This window comes from Sceloporus occidentalis, unplaced genomic scaffold (genome assembly GCF_023333645.1).
Source record: "Sceloporus occidentalis isolate IW3139 unplaced genomic scaffold, rSceOcc1.0.p SCAF_5, whole genome shotgun sequence".
In the NCBI taxonomy this organism is placed as follows: domain Eukaryota; kingdom Metazoa; phylum Chordata; class Lepidosauria; order Squamata; family Phrynosomatidae; genus Sceloporus; species Sceloporus occidentalis.
This window is the reverse complement of record NW_028316985.1, coordinates 85,852,213-85,868,663: the sequence shown is the minus strand read 5'-3', so window position 1 is coordinate 85,868,663 and position 16,451 is coordinate 85,852,213. Positions and strand designations below refer to the sequence as shown.

Genomic DNA, 16,451 nt, shown 5'->3' with positions numbered 1-16,451 from the left:
AAAGCTGCTTTGGGACACTTTGATGTATGCTGTTTAAATGACACACACATCTTAAGAAGCCAGAAGCTGCGCCAAGGCTGCGCTCCAGTCCTTAGGAATGGAGTATGGCTTTGGCATGGCTTCTGGCTTCTTAGGACACAGGCATCATTTAAACAGCATGCCTCCAGAGTGACCTGAAGCAGCTTTATTTTGGCCTGTCTGATCGGAAAGCGTTTTCTAGGAAAGGCTAGTGGTAATCTAGTTCCACACCATAGGCATTTATCATTATCAAAGTCCAGTTGATGGACAATGATTTACAACATTTAGTTGATTCCTCCTGTCTTCCTTCCCATTTGTTTTAAGTTTGACCTTATTCTGTACATTCTTTACATCTCTAAAAGTTCAGGGCCTATTGAACTCATATACCTGTCACACAACTAGGAATGTTGCCAATTGTGTTCTTGAGGGAAGACACAAGTAATTTTATGTTTTCAAATGGTATCATTACTCAGAAGACAGCATTCTTGTGCATTTAAATATTATTTTCTGTGCTGTATTTTGCACAGCATTTCTGCACTGTATTCAAAGGCTTCTTCTGTGTAAATCACACATTAGGACTGGAGCATGGCTTTGGCGTGGCTTCCAGACTCTTAGGAGGCATGCATCATTTAAACAGCATACCTCCAAAGTGACCCGAACCAGCTTTATTTTGGACTGTCTGTATGGGGCCAATATTGCTATTTTACATTCTGTGTTTTCTGCACAAAAAGCATGATGTGTGATTTTTGCACAGAATAAGTTCTGTACTGTGGTACTTTTTCTATCTATCCAAGGTTCTTCTCAAACTCAGAAACACAATTTTACATTTTTTTTGGGATGATTTACATATTTTTCAAAGCTCTAAGACCCTTTGAGATACAACAAGGTAGAAATGTTTTAATTAATAAATAAGTATTGCAAGGGGGAATCGTAACCCTAGAAACACATATGCTGTTACAGAAGATACAGTATAATTTCCCTCCACTAACTGCCTTAAATAATGTCTCATTTTTTAAAAAATTATTTTTCCCTACAATGGGATGCCCTCTCCAAAAATGTGAATGTAAGTAGTTTACATTATTCATTCTTTTCCTTACTTTGATACCCTTTTGACAGATTGAATGGGGACACATCAATGAAAATATGCTTATTTCAACTACTTATCTAGCTGCACCTTTCAGAAAAATTACTGGTTATTCATATTTTAATTTCTTCCATATGAACTGTAAAGAAGAGATAGGCCAAGGGAAAAAGGCTTGGAAGGAAATCTTGCATTGTGAAATCCTATTCATGTTTGCTTTTCAAAAAGGGGATTCATAAAAAGGGGGAAACTAAAGATTTCAGAGCAATTTGTTCAGAATTTTATCTTAAGATGCATGAAAACAGAGAGACTGGCATCAATTGTGTGGTGCTCCCATTAGCATACAAGTTAAGCACATTTCTTAGAGGGGGGCTGATGACAATGTCTTTTCAGGTGATACAAATGCAATTCAAAGTACGAGCTGAAAAAAAGATAACATTCATCTCATCCAGAGTACTTTTCTTTCCCCCCTTTTTATAACATTGCTTTTTAAAAGGCCAATGTTTTCCTGATACTTATGAATAACTATGTAAGTTTATATGTAGGCATAATTTGCTGTAAAACATATGCTCATCAAAACTGCTGATAAATGTACTGAAAATGGTATATACGTTCTCCTTCACAAACATACTGGAATTGTTGCAAAACCCCAATATCCTTTTCGGTAGTGTTAACATCCATTTCCCAAATCAGCATATTTCAGTGGCATTTAGGATCATGACAGGGGACATGCAATGGATCTACTACTCTAGGACCTGAACCAATCATTGCCTGAAGATGCTGACAAACCTGGATGGATGGACGAGTTTCTTTCAGTAACCCTGCCAAAAGGATTTGTAGAGTTGCCGAAAAAGCTTTCTGTGAGTTGAGCCTTTATCCACAGAGAAAGTAGGTTACTGTAACAAGTCTATAGCAACCTAGGGCACCACGAACTTCTCAGTTCTCCAAGAGTCTGTTGATCTTTCCTCAGACTCAGTAGGGACGGAAGAGGCAAGGAGCAGAGACGTAAAGTGCTTTAGTGGCTCAATTGTCTCAGGAGACCAAGGAGAAGTGATTGAGTCCAAGACAGCCAACCCTTTCCCCCACTTTGCACAAGCAGCACTGGACCAAAGGGAGAAAAAGAACAAAACCCACACACCAAAAGACACCACACCCAGTTTTCTCAGTTCTTTACAGTAATTCCGAACTAGGAGGTAAGATATCAAATACATATAAGACAACCCAGGCAAACAGGTTTGAATGAGTGAAGAAACTTATCCAGTGACACTTAACAATTATGTAGCATTTTGGTCCACAATACTCTTTTGCAAATATTAACTTTAATACCTAACTAATCCATGCCAACTTAGGTGAGAAATAAACAAAACAGGATGACGCAATGCTGATTTCTGCAATTTAAGCAGAGAAACTGATCATGTTACCACTTGGAAAGAGGGCACAATGCACGTTGGGAAGCATTATTGCAAATACTGAACAATTGGCTTGGCAATAAGCTTTGAAGCTTAAGAATTCTGCCCTAGGTTCAAAATGGATTGCTTTCTTCCATTTTCCTAGTTCTCGTAGGTTTCATAACCACCCAGGTCAAATCTTTCTCTTGTCTAGGCATTTATCCTGCCTACAATTCCTGCTTCTACCTAAAGAAGGTCTGTACACTATTATCGTCCATGCTCCAGTCTGACTGCTTCGCACTGTGATTCAGTAAGTAAGTTAGTTGATCTTCATGGAATGTTCAGATGAAAACATTTACCTGGATGAATGCCAATTTGGTACTTGTTTGGGGGGGGAAACTGTTTTCTGGATAAATCTACCAGCTCTTCTGGACCTCAGTCTTTTTCTCAGTCAGCAGTCAGAGTGATTCTAAACTACACCTTGAAAATAGAACCAGAGTGTACTGCTTTGCAGCGATTTCAGAAGGTAGTACTAGGAGTCTATTTTGCTACTCACAAGAATGCTAATTTTGGAGAGTCTCCCATATTCCATTTTATCCCCTATGACTTTTAACTAGCATGAAACTGCCAAGCTACATAGTGTAGAGATCTGGAATACCACATCATCAGTGTGGTCATGGTATTCTGCTGATTCTACCCCTCTAAACACACACACACTTTTTCAAATTAGAATCATATGAAGCAGTGAAACCCTTGAATGCATGCACAGACACAACAATTCCTTAGATCAGGAAATTAGGTGACTGGCAAGTTCCATGCTGAAACCTAAACTTGAGCCATACAGACAACTGAGGACAATGGACAGAAGTAAGTTGAAGGTACCACCTGGATCGGCACATATGTGCTCTGAGTTAGGATTGATTAGGTGTTATCTCTAAAGTCTATGGCCTGTTACAGATAGGGTTGCCATATCCCGCCCCCCGGCGGGACAATCCCGGTTTGGGCGGTGCCATCCCGGTCCCGGTCCGGTTTGGCGCCCAAACCGGGACGGCCCCGCCCACCGCAGCCACCTCCGCTGCCGCGGCGGCTCCAAGGCCTTTCTGAGGCCTGGGGCGAGGCCGGGGCGATCGCCGCCGGCCTCCTCCCCTCCTTCCTGGCCTCCCCGGGGGCCAAGAAGGAGGCGAAGCCCCGGCCATCGCCGCCGGCCTCCCCCCTCCTTCCTGGTCCCTGCGGGGGCCAAGAAGGAGGCGAGGCCGGGGCGATCGCCACCGGCCTCCTCCCCTCCTTCCTGGCCTCCGCGGGCGCCAAGAAGGAGGCGAGGCCGGGGCGATCGCCGCCGGCCTCCTCCCCTCCTTCCTGGTCCCCGCAGGGGCCAAGAAGGAGGCGAGGCCGGGGCGATCGCCGCCGGCCTCCTCCCCTCCTTCCTGGTCCCCGCGGGGGCCAAGAAGGAGACGAGGCCGGGGCGATCGCCGCCGGCCTCCTCCCCTCCTTCCTGGTCCCCGCGGGGGCCAAGAAGGAGGCGAGGCCGGGGCAATCGCCGCCGGCCTCCTCCCCTCCTTCCTGGTCCCTGAGGGTCCCAGGAACGAGGCGAGGCCCCGATCCTGGCCTCCGATCGTGGCGGGGCCCAGGCGGGGAGGGAAAGCCTCCTTAAGTGGAGGCTTTCCCTTGCCGCTTGGCCTCCGCTCCCCGCTGCGATCGCGGTAAAATGTAGGACAGAATTTTCAAATGTAGGACACACTTTTTGTGTGTCCTACATTTGAAAATTTTGTCCTACATTTTTCCCGGTTTCGAGGTCCGGCTCTATGGCAACCCTAGTTACAGACTGCCAAAATAAAGCTGCTTTGGGTCTCTTTGGAGGTATGCTATTTAAATGATGCATGCATCCTAGGAATCTGGAAGCTGCACCAAAAGCTGCACTCCAGTGCTTAGGAATGGAGTGTGGCTTTGGTGCAACCTCCGGACTCTTAGGACCCATGCATAATTTAAATAGCATACCTCCAAAGAGACCTGAAGCAGCTTTATTTTGGCAGTCTGTAACAGGCCTATGCTTCTTTTAGATGCCCAGGGAACTATTGTAACTTATTAAACAAACACTAATATAAGTGCTATTGGTTCAATGAATTTACTCCAGGTGGACTATCAATTGGATTTAGGCCTAGGCTATTGTAATAAATTCTGTGTGGAGCTGCCCTTGAAGACATTTCAAAACTGCTATTTAATTCAAAATGTAGGCATCCTCCTCCTGCCTTGTACAACCCAACATGATCATATAATATACATGAGGACCCAAAACAGCATAACAACTAAAGCGTAACTGGGCTTACTCACTGGTCACATTCCAAAATGTGACTATTGTCTAGTCTTGGAAACCATTTAATAATAATTTGATTATAAGATTAATATTAATAATAATATCTGAGGCACTTTCATAGGTCATTGAAGAGGGAGCAGACTTGCTCCAAAAGGCATGACTAGAACCTACGGGTCAAAGTTATCAGTTAAGAGGAACCTCCTAATGGTAAGAGTTGTTGCACTATGAATAAATTTGCTGGTATTAAAAATGAGCAGAAGAGTTATTAATGTTAGAGTACACAACTCATTGAGGCAAGGTGGCCCCTGAGCATGTAAACTGGGGTATTCTGGGATCTGCAACTAAAACAAAGTAACTAGAATCATAGAATTGTAGAGTTGGAAGAAACCACAAAGGCCATCCAGTGCAACTCCCTGCCATGCAGGAAGTCACAATCAAAGCATCCCTGACAGATGGCCATCCAGCCTCTGTTTAAAGACCTCTAAGGAAGGAGACTCTACTACACTCCGAGGGAGGGTGTTCCACTGTTGGACAGCCCTTACTGTCAGGAAGTTCCTCCTAAAATTGAGGTGGAATCTCTTTTCCTGTAGCTTGTAACCATTGTTCTGGGTCCTGTTCTCTGGAGCAGCAGAAAACAAGCTTGCTCCCTCCTAAATATGACATCCCTTCAAATATTTAAACAGGGCTATCATATCACCTCTTAACCTTCTCTTCTCCAGACTAAACATCCCCAGCTCCCTAAGGCGTTCCTCATAGGGCATGGTTTCCACACCCTTCACCATTTTACTTGCCCTCCTTTGGGCACGCTCCAGTTTCTCAACATCTTTTTTGAATTGTGGTGCCCAGAACTGGACACAGTATTTCAGGTGGGGCCTGACCAAAGCAGAATAGAGTGGCACTATTACATCCCTTGATCTAGACACTATACTTTTATTGATACAGCCTAAAATTGGCCCTTTTAGCTGGTGCATTGCACCACTGACTCATGTTCAACTTGTGATCTACTTGGACACTTAGATCCCTTTCACACATAGTTTCATTCAGTCAGGTGTCCCCCATCCTATATCTGTGCATTTCATTTTTCTGCCCTAAATGCAATATCTTACATTTCTCCATGCTGTTAGCTTTGGCCCAGCTTTCTGGTCTGTTCAGATCATTTTGAATTTTGATCCTGTCCTCTGGGGTATTAGCTACTCCTCCTAATTTGGTGTCATCTGAAAATTTGATAAGTATACCGCCAAAGTCATTGATAAAGATGTTGAACAGAACTCTGTGGCACCCCACTGGTCACTTCTCTACAGGATGAAAAGAAGCAATTGTTGAGCACCCTTTGGGTTCGTCCGGTCAACCAATTACAAATCCATGTAACAGTTGCCTTGTCTAGCCCACATTTTGCAAGCTTGTTTGCAAGAAAGTCAAGGGGAACCTTGGCAAGGCCTTACTGAAATCAAGATGTATTATATATCCATAGCATTCCCGTCATCTACCAAGAGATAAGATTTGTCTGGCGTGACTTGTTTCTCTAAAACCCATGTTGACTTTTTGTGATTATGGAATTGCCTTCTAGATGTTCACAGACTCTCTGTTCAATGATCTGCTCTAGAATCTTTCCTGGTATTGATGTCAGACTAACTGGGCAATAATTGTTGGGATCCTCTTTTTCCCTCCTTTTTGAAGATTGGGACAACATTTGTCCTCCTCCAGTCTGCTGAGACTTCTCCTGTTATCCAGGAGTTTTCAAAGATTATTGCCAATGGCTCTGATATTACATTTGCCAACTCTTTTAATACCCTTGGTAGTTCATCTGATCCTGGAGACTTATATTCATTTAGATTAACAAGGTATTCCTGTACTATCTCTTTACTTATTCTGCACTGATTTTCCCCTATTCTGTCCCCTCCTCCTTTATTCTCATGTTGAGAACCCTTTGCCTTTTCTGAGAAGACTGACGCAAAAAGGTGTTGAGTAATTCTGCTTTTTCTCTGTCCCGTTAGCATTTTGCCATCTTCTCCACACAGTGGCCCTATCATTTCCTTCTTCTTCCTTTTGCTGTGGACATACCCCAAACAGCCCTTTTTATTGTTCTAACCACTCTAGCAAGCCTGAGTTCATTCTGCGCTTTAACTTTTCTGACTTTACCCCTACACGTGCTCACTATTTGTTTGAATTCCTCTTTGGTGATTTCCTCATTTCTTATACATGTTCCATCAAAAAGTTAGCTCAGTTGAAAGAGATAAGAATCTGAGCATGCCTGGCTTTTCCTTTCCATTGTATAACTCAGGAGTTTATCGCACCGGGGATAAAACGTTCCCCGATGCGTTCTAATGGGCACGAGCGGGGCCGTGCACGGAGCGTGATGGGAACCCGATGGGGCCCAGAAGGCGACTTTACCGCACAGGGAATGCCGCCGCCATGCGTTCCCATCACATTCCCATCGGGTTCCAGGGGACGCCATTTCTGGGAATGCTTTGAAACAGTTCCCAGAAATGGCGCCCCCTGGAACCCGATGGGAACACTCTGTGACGGCGGCGGCGTTCCCTGTGTGGTAAAGTCACCTTCTGGGCCCCATCGGGTTCCCATCATGCTTCATGCGCTAACCCATTCGTGCCCATTAGAATGCATCGGGGAACGTTTTATCCCCGGTGCGATAAACTTCAAACTCTAGGAGAACTTGGTCACTCCTACCTCAGGATCACACCACTTGCACTCCATTAACTAGGTCATCCCTGTTAGTTAAGAACAGGTGTAAAATAGCTGATCCCCTTGTTGCCTCTTCCACCATTTGGACAATGAAATTGTCTTTGAGGCAAGTGAGGAATTTGTAGACCTTGAGGATTTGGCTCAGTTTGACTTCCAGCAAATATCAGGATAGTTTAAGTCACCCATCACTACTACATCTCTCCTTTCTGAGTGTGTAGTCATCTGTTCTAGAAAGACATTCTCCAATTCCTCCATCTGACTTGGGGGTCTGTAGTAGACTCCCACAAAAACACCCCTGTTGTTTCCCTCCCCTTTAATTTTTATCCAGATGTTATCCTCCTGGTTTCCAGTATTGAGGTCCTGGATCTCTTCACTGGTGTAAATGTCCCTGACAAATGCTATTCCTCCTCCTTTCCTGTTTGGCCTATTTCTCTTGAAAAGGTTATACCCCTGTATTCCTTTTTTCCAATCATGAGACTCATCCCACCAGGTTTCAGTATTATATCATATTTGCTTGGCTGTGTTATGCAAGTTCATCTTGCTTATTTCCCATGCTCTGTGCATTAGTGTAGAGACATTTAAGACTATGTGTTTCCTTTATTTGCTTCCTGTGCAAAAATGTTTGCCTCCCACTGTTGGGTCCTTGCCTTCTTCCTTCTATGACAGTTTGACTATTTTCACCAGCCCTTTTGCCTTCCAGAATATTGTCTCCCTCCCCCACATAATTCAGTCCAAAGTCCTCCTGATCAAATTTTTGAAACTATCGGCAAAAACGTTTTTGTCAACTGGCGTGAGATGCCAGAAGCCCCCCCCCCCTCATGGAACCGCAGCCCATGATCCAAGAATCCAAACTGTTCTTGGCGACACCATCTACAGAGCCAGTTGTTTACATCTGCTATTTTCTTCTCCCTTCATGGACCATGCCCTTCAACTGGGAGAAGAGATGAGATAACAACATGTGCATCCATCTCTTTCAGTTTCCTACCCAGAGCCTCATAATCCCTTATAATATTCTGAAGGCTGTGCCTTGCAGTATCATTATTCAGCTCTCATAGAGAAGCTAAACTGTAAGTAAGGGACAGTACAGTTATATCCTACAGATGATTTGATTAGGTGATCAAGGAGTCTTTCCTCCCAGCCTCAGCACAGGGTGAAACTTTTGAAAACTTTGTAGTAACAGGTGTTATCGCACACTTCTGTACCCAGTCTGGAGGCACCATGTACCCAATCTTAGCATCCTGTACCCAATTCATACTTCTCTAGTATTTTTTGAAAGAATACGAGTTTCCTATGCTTTGCAAAGTACAGGAGAAATATGGATTGGGTACAGGATGCTAAGATTGGGTAAATGATGCCTCTGGACTGGGCACAGAGGTGTGTCATAACCCCTGTTTTTAAAAAGCTTCAGCCCACACTGAGGCTGAAAGGAAAAGCAATGTGATAATCAACCTTGAAATCATCTAATCTAACTAGTTGACCACTCATCTCTATTATTACTTTTCAGTCAAATGACCTTTGGTTTTCTTAATTTTGAAGTGTTGATATTATGGGTCATTAGTTTCAGTCCATCATAAGCCACCATATAAATTAAATTTAAAATACCACATATAAATAAATAGGAAGTAGAACATCATCATCTTTTGAAGTCCTGTAACACTCCCTCAGAAAGCTATGAGATCTTCTTCCATCGCAGAAAGAGGATTCCAAAATCATTGGTTTTTAAACAGAAATGTAAGCTGAATATGAGAATTAAATAAAGGAAGATTCCAGATTGGAAATGTCCAGAGTGGTTGAGGAAGTAGTGGTACTGCAATCCTTCTTCTCATTTCGGCTTCTAATGGGGCTAGGTAAGAAATTAGCATTTATTTATTTTAATATTTATTTCTTGAATGTATATGTTGTCATTATCCAGAGATGGGATTCAAGGCACCATGCAAAAAGATTAAGCTAATATAGATTAGATTAAGCTAATATATTATTATACAGAAGTCATTGAAAAATATTTTAAAATGGTTAAAAGAATTAAAAACAAATTCAAAGCATAATTGCCAGAGAAATACTTGAAATAAAGCACACCACTTCACACAAAGAGTACTGTACTATAATTAAAATTTAAAGGCTTGCCTGAATAAAAATGTCTTCACCTGCCGGTGGAAAGAAAGCAGGGAGAGGGCCAAGTGGATCTCCCATGGAAAGGAGTTCTACAGCCTGGAGCAACCACCGAGAAGACTCTCTCCTTTGTCTACACCAAATGTGCCAAATGAAGGTGGTGGGACTGAAAAAAAGCCCTTATCTGCAGATCTTAAAAATGAGGCTGGATTATATAAGGAGATACAGAGCCTGTACATACCGGCCTGAAAGGCCGGCTGGGGGGTGGGGGTGGGGTGGAGTTGGGGCGTAGCGTCGCCATGATGCACACCCTGGCTCTGCCCACAGGGTGCCATGGTGCCACATGCCGCACCACACAACATCACAGTGCCCCTCTGGCACTGCATACCCATGATGCGGCACCACAGCTACCGCACCCTTTCCAGGGCATAAAAAAGAAACATTTTTGCAACTCCTTTTCATACCCTGGAAAGGCCAGATCGGAGCCATTGCATGCAGTTGCCGTGGCCCCAATATGGCTGAAAAAGGGGTGGCTGGAGGCCACCCTTTCAGGGTTGTTTGGACCCAAGCCATAGAGGGCTTTAATGGCCAAAACCAGCACTTTGACTTCTGTCTGGAAATGGACTGGTAACTGCTCAAAGTGTTTCCAAAGGTGAGCCACATGATCCCTATAATCAGCCTGGGTCAACAGCCTGGCTGCAGCATTTTGGACCAGCAGAAGTTTCTGGAAAGTTTCCAAAGGCAGCCCCATGTAGAATGGGTTATAGTAGTCCAAACAGGATGTAATCAAGGCATGTGTCACTGTAGCTAGGTCTGATTTCTCAAGGGACATATTTTATGTAATTTATGTCAATGAATGTATTTTTATTTTATTTTAATGGACTGAGAAATTTTACACTTTTAAAATGGATATACAAAATGGAACATAAATATCCATGGCTGTTTTCAAGTTATCCCATCAAAATTTGCATATATGCATTTCTGTACAAACACATTCTCACACATACATTTCCGAACATATTTATCCCCTTACACCCACTCCAATTTCTGTGGAGACTCAATTGCCCCGAGTGCAGTTTTTTCACTTTTGGCATTACTTCTTCAGAGAGGCATGCATGCTCCGCAGACATGCATTTCCATCCAATGCAGACTTTAAAAACTAACAAACACTAACTGCTGTGCAAATGGGATAGAGCAAGCTTGCACTTGAAAATATGTGAACAGTATATAAACCAAAGGAAAGAAAAACACAGTCATTTATTTTCATTTCAAGATGGAATCTCAGAAAAAAAAAAGGCAAGCTTTGCAAATGAAAGGCATGCTAACCTCAGGTGAACTAATCATGCATATTTTGCTAAGAATCTTGTATATACCAAGCCTTCTCTCACAAACCAAGCAGGTTTTGAAGTCATCATCCCTTAAAATAGTTCTGGAAGAACTTTAAGTCCCCACCCTGAAATTGGATGAAGTGCTACTTTTAAAAGAAATAATGCTCAATTTCAGCATAAGTACCAAAGCACCATAGCAGTCTGTGAAAAACCACAACATTCTTCTGGTTTGTTCAATTTAAAAAAAAAAAAAGTTTTTTCTCTCCACTGATCCCCCAACTTGAGGCCTACCATATCATCTGCTGTCATACAGTGAGCCAGATCCATCCATGCCAAACCAGGGTTCTTCTAGTTTTCCTTGTATGGATAGCTGGTTCTGTCCAGGTGCTTCAATATTAACAATCATTTAATATTTATCTTTGATTTCCATTTAAAGTTTTATAACCTAGCTGGCTCATCACACCATATTCTACTTTGTGTAGCTCCTCAACTCTGTTTGCCTTTTCCAAAATGACACCACTACTCAGGTTTTCCAAACTCCTTCTCAATACTTTTTAAAATTTTATCACACCACTCACACAGAAAGAGTAAGAGAAAGTGAGTCCAGGCTCCAAAATATAACCTACCGGAAAGACTTCTCACAGTTCTCTTCCTCTTTCTAATTCCACCTAGGAGAAAACTGTAGACTAGCTGTTTCTTCCAAGGAGACTGATGCAGTATGACTAGTTTGTAGTCCATTTGAGTTGTGGAAAGGAAATGCAGGGCAACAATGAGGGAGAGACATCTGCTCAGACCAGATGAGCTGGATGAAGCAACAACACACTTGCTAGCCACTCACCTGCTTAGCAGCTGCCAAAGGAATAGGTTCCTACAGTGATAAGATCCTGCGGCTGACAAGAATTCATAATGTGGTGGAACAGAAGGAAGACGACACAGCTACATGGAATTTGCTTCTGTGAAGAAACACTGTACACTTCTCTTTCATCCTGGATAGCCTGCCAGCCCTCTCATTCTTTTAGTCAGAGGAAGAAAAAAATAGAACTAAAGATTTGCAGGAGGGATGTTTTAAAATTAGTATTCTTACAGTTTAGCATTTTAAGAAATCATATATGAAGAGAGAGATGAAAGCATAGTCAACTGGCTATTCCAGAACTTATGGTACTTGTGGTATCACAGACAGATTCTCCCTGTAATTATACCCCTGCTTCCAAACAGCAGACACATCATCTCAGGAAACAGTGGTTACAGCCATGCTTTTGAGAAGGCATACTGCTGTCCTGAAGCACCCTCTGGCCATGATAACAAGAGATGTTTTGAAAGTACAGAGCAGCAAGATTACTTGGCTCCAGCATGCCTATTTGTTTTTATTTCAAATGACATATCCAGCTCTTTGCTCCAATTATGGTTTTGTGCATTATATTACCAACTTCTCTCTTCTAGTTCACTCACAGTGCTATCATACATTCCATGCCTTCTGCATAAAAAGTCTAAATTGGCACTTCTGTATTTTCCCCTTTCCAGCAAATAAACACACAGAGAGACATAATTTGCTGTTAAGGAGAAGGATCCCAAATAAGCAGCATAGTTGAAAAAAATTATCAATGTAGAGTGGGGGGAGAATATGTGGCAAATGGATATAAAAGCCAGCAAGCAATTAAACTGCACATTGTACACATAGCCTTTCTAGGTGGAGTAATTCAGATCTCCATTGTTAAACACAGCATCATAAATTGCTCAAAAGATCTAGCATTACAATGTGTGAACCTGAAAATAGAAACAGTAAAAACATTTTTGCACCACCCTACATAGGCCTAATCCTGCCTCCTGTTTTGCACAGTGGCCAAGCAGATACCTAGAAGAATCCACAGCAGGATATGAGAACAACAGCCTTCTTCTGCTGTTGTTGTATCAGCAGCTGCCTCTCAATCTGGAGGCAGTACAGAACAATCATACCAAGCTGCATTAGCAGTGGAAATGGCATAATAGACTATCATTGTTGTTGATGTGCCTTCAAGTTGTTTCCAACTCATGGAGACCCTAAGGTGAACATAACATGGGGTTTTCTTGGCTAAATTTGTTCAGTGAGGGTTTACCTTTGCCTTCCTCTGAGGCTCTTGCTTGCCATAGGTCACCCAGTGGGTTTCTGTGGTTGAGCAGGGATTCAAACCATGGTATCCTAAATCCTAGTTCAGCACCCAAACCACTACACCTTGTTGGGTCTCATAGACTGTCATACTCTCCAGCATTTCACAGATGTGAAACTAGGAGGTGTGTGGTAAAGCAAGACAAGAATGTGGTAAAATAACAGAAGAGATTGAGGGAAAACACGCAAACTAGCAGGGACTGCACCAATTTGATTCTGCCTGAAGTTTCAAAGACGATAGAGTTTATCACACAACACTTGCAGGAATGAGGGGAAAACATGTGTTACCTCATGAGAGAATGCCACTGGGAGTCCCCAAGCCGTTCCCCAGTTGTTCCATGGCAGCCGATTTTGAAGAACAGTTCAAAATTGTCCTACAAAATCAGCTGCCAGGAATGGCTGGGGTATGGCTTGGGGACTCCTGGATGCATCAGCGTTGTTCTCCCGTGCGGTAACACCCATTCCCCCCTGTTCTGTGCCATTCCCGTTTCTGCAAGTGCTGTGTGATAAGCTCTAATATTCCACCCCCTTCCTGTCAATTTCCCCTGATGTGTTCAAACTAATTAAGTATAAACTATAGAGCTTATTGCATGACACTTGCAGGAACGGGAACAGAATGGTTAGCTGAAGTGGCACCAATGTTAGCCCATAGTAAGTGACAATTATTAGGCAGCCACCATGAGGTAAGTAGACAGGACAGGACCAATGTGGCCACATGTGGACCACAGCCCATCTGCCCCTCATCTCCAATTATATTTTGGGGCTGCTCTCCTCCTCTCCTTTCTTCCACCTTTTCCTCAACTGTTTGACACTTACAGTTGGCACATTGCATACTGCAAGGCAGAATTGGGTGGGCCACATGATTGCTGGCTGCTGGATGCTTCTAGGCCTAATCAGGGCTGACCATTGCTGCACCCAGGTTGTTAGGCCATATGGACCTTGTAGCTGACTGGGCACTGCAGTTTTGCACATGTTGTCTACTTGTTTTGTTGATGTATGGGGTGGATCTGTGCAGAACATTAGTTCCACATGTTTAGCCTTTATCCTCTGTGGGCTATTATTTGGCAATTTCATCCTTGCTCATTTGACATCAGTGCTGGTGGGGCCCAGGCCTGTAAGCCTCAAGACCAGGAGTCTTGCAACAGCATGAGATTCAGAAGGCTAGGCCACCAGCCTACTTTAGTCACTTTGGGACATTTGTTATTGCATTATGCATCTTCCTTTGTAACTCCCTCTTTAGATCCTGAGACCCAGAAGTGTGGAATGAGTCTCCCCTTGGGGCTGGCCTGGGAGCTTTGACCTTATCTGACTCCTGTGACTTGAGGGTGGGGTTCCTTGGGTCTACCTTCCAATAGATTCCAGATAGTTATTGGGTTCCCTTTGAGGATCAGGTGATTTGCCCAGAGGAAGGCTGAAGAAGAGGCCACCTGATCCTGCACTAGGTAGCTCCTGCTTCTTCTTCCTTTCCAGGTTCAATGCAGTTTAAATACGTTCTAGTGGCCCATATTTCAATATTTCATATTTCTAGTGGTCCAAATAAAGTGATCCATAGTTCAGCCCAGGTTTCTGTGTCTGGTTTCATTATTCTATAATGAGAATCATTATCAGCAATGCATATCCATGTTCTGTTTCCTCCAAAATATGTATGTTGGTGCATACATTTCTTTAATACATTCAGCCCTCAACATTCATGGGGGTTAAGGGAACAAGACCTCCACCATTCTGGAAAAACCATGAATAATCCACCGCCTCACATGAAAGCATGTTAAAGGAACAGGTGGGTGGGAGAAGAGGAGCAGGCACATGTGCTTCGCTGCTTCTCTCACTCTCTTGTCCCTTTAACTGGCTCCCCACCCCTTCCCCAGTGGGATAGATGCCTTCCTCAGGCAACTATCCTACCAGGGAAGGGAGAGGAGGAGCGATTGAGGTCCGCCCATGCCTTCCCAGGTGGGATAGGCACAGGAGGGGGAAGATCACTCCTCCTCTCACTTCCCTGGTGGGATAGCTGGCTATGGGAAGGGGCAAGGTTGGCACACACACTTTCCCAGCTGCTCCCCAGGGAAAAGCCCGAGAAAGAGGCGTAGGAGTGTGTGCACGCACAGTAATGACTTCATGACCTCATGAATAATCAAAACCACGAGTGTCAAAGTTGCGAATGGTGAGGGCAGACTGTAGAGTGGGCCCTTCCCATATGCGGGGGATATGTTCCGGACCCCCCATGTAAGGGGGGGAAGTATATGCTTGAGACCCATTGAAAACAATGGAGTGCGTGTATGCAGTGTGGTGCGTGAGCAGTGTGGCGCGTGTTTTCCCCATGCTGCGGCTTCAGCATATGCTGAAAGCCGTGTATGGTGCAGGTGGTCACATTGTATAAACATTGCTGTGCACATTTGGTGAGTCACAAAATAAAAAAATTCTGAATAGTGGAGATTTTGGCACACAAGTGTATACTGATTTGCTGAAAGAAGAAATGGGAAAATTTCTGCCCACACCACTCATACTGGACTGGATACTCAAAATTCAAAAGCAACCACAGGAGAGGCTCTGGAAGAGTCAAGAGCTGCCTCAGGGTCCTAGGCCTACACAAATAAATAAGCCAACCACTGATTTCATCATATCATATCATAGAATCTTAAAAGCTAGAGGAAGCTTCAAGGGCCAGCTTTCAGGGTTTCTGTCATGCATTCCTGAAATATGCCCATCCAACCTTTGTTTAAAGACCTCCAAAGAAGATCTTCAGGTTAGCATCTTCAAGTGGGATAATATTGTTCCAGAATTCAGTCATGATATATTTTCCCCTGCATTCATAGGTTGGAAACACAATTAACTGGCTAGTGCAGTTTCCTACTTGTACTGGCACTTCCACCAGCCTTATGCCAAGTCAAAACAAGTGCCAACAGAGGAATACTTAATTTTGTTTTAGATCTTAATTCTGTGTTATTAAAGTTGATTGCAGAAGCAAGGGTGGGGACTTGGCACTGCTTGGCACTTTGAAAATTAATTAAAGTTCATTGTCAGAAAAGGAAGATAAATTCATTGTTTATTCAACACATTGTTAATTTTAACAACAGAAAAGTCTTAATATAGTGAGTGTCATTAACTAATACATTGGTTTTGAAAACAAACCTTACAATATACTAACAATGGCATACGATCATTTACCCCACTTCAATTTTTTTCCCTATTGGCTTCTTAAAAGTGCTCATTTTGTCATTTTAACATGCTAGCCAAGTGATTTATAGATTTGTTTAGACAGCAAAAGGTTGGGGTGATGAAGCCTCTCGCAGGATGGAGAAGGCTGTCCTGTTCAATTAAATTTCATCACTGATCTGCATCCTTTTCCCCCCACCCCCACCAGCATATGAACTCCTCA

The 16,451-nt window shown here is 43.3% G+C and overlaps 1 protein-coding gene across 4 annotated transcripts in view; it reads right to left on the bottom strand.

Moving 5' to 3' along the window:
• CD36 (CD36 molecule (CD36 blood group)) overlaps window positions 1–16,451 on the bottom strand; it is a 110,223-nt gene that overhangs the window by 63,283 nt on the left and 30,489 nt on the right. Inside the window, exon 1 of one of the 4 annotated variants that reach the window (XM_089524622.1) lies at window positions 11,774–11,794. The exons of 1 other annotated variant lie outside the window; for it this stretch is intronic. The gene's annotated coding sequence lies outside the window, so the exon portion shown is untranslated. Of the gene's footprint in view, window positions 1–1,888; window positions 2,066–11,773; window positions 11,795–16,451 lie in introns of those variants that run through there. 2 more of the 4 variants (XM_089524616.1, XM_089524621.1) reach the window with 2 other exon arrangements.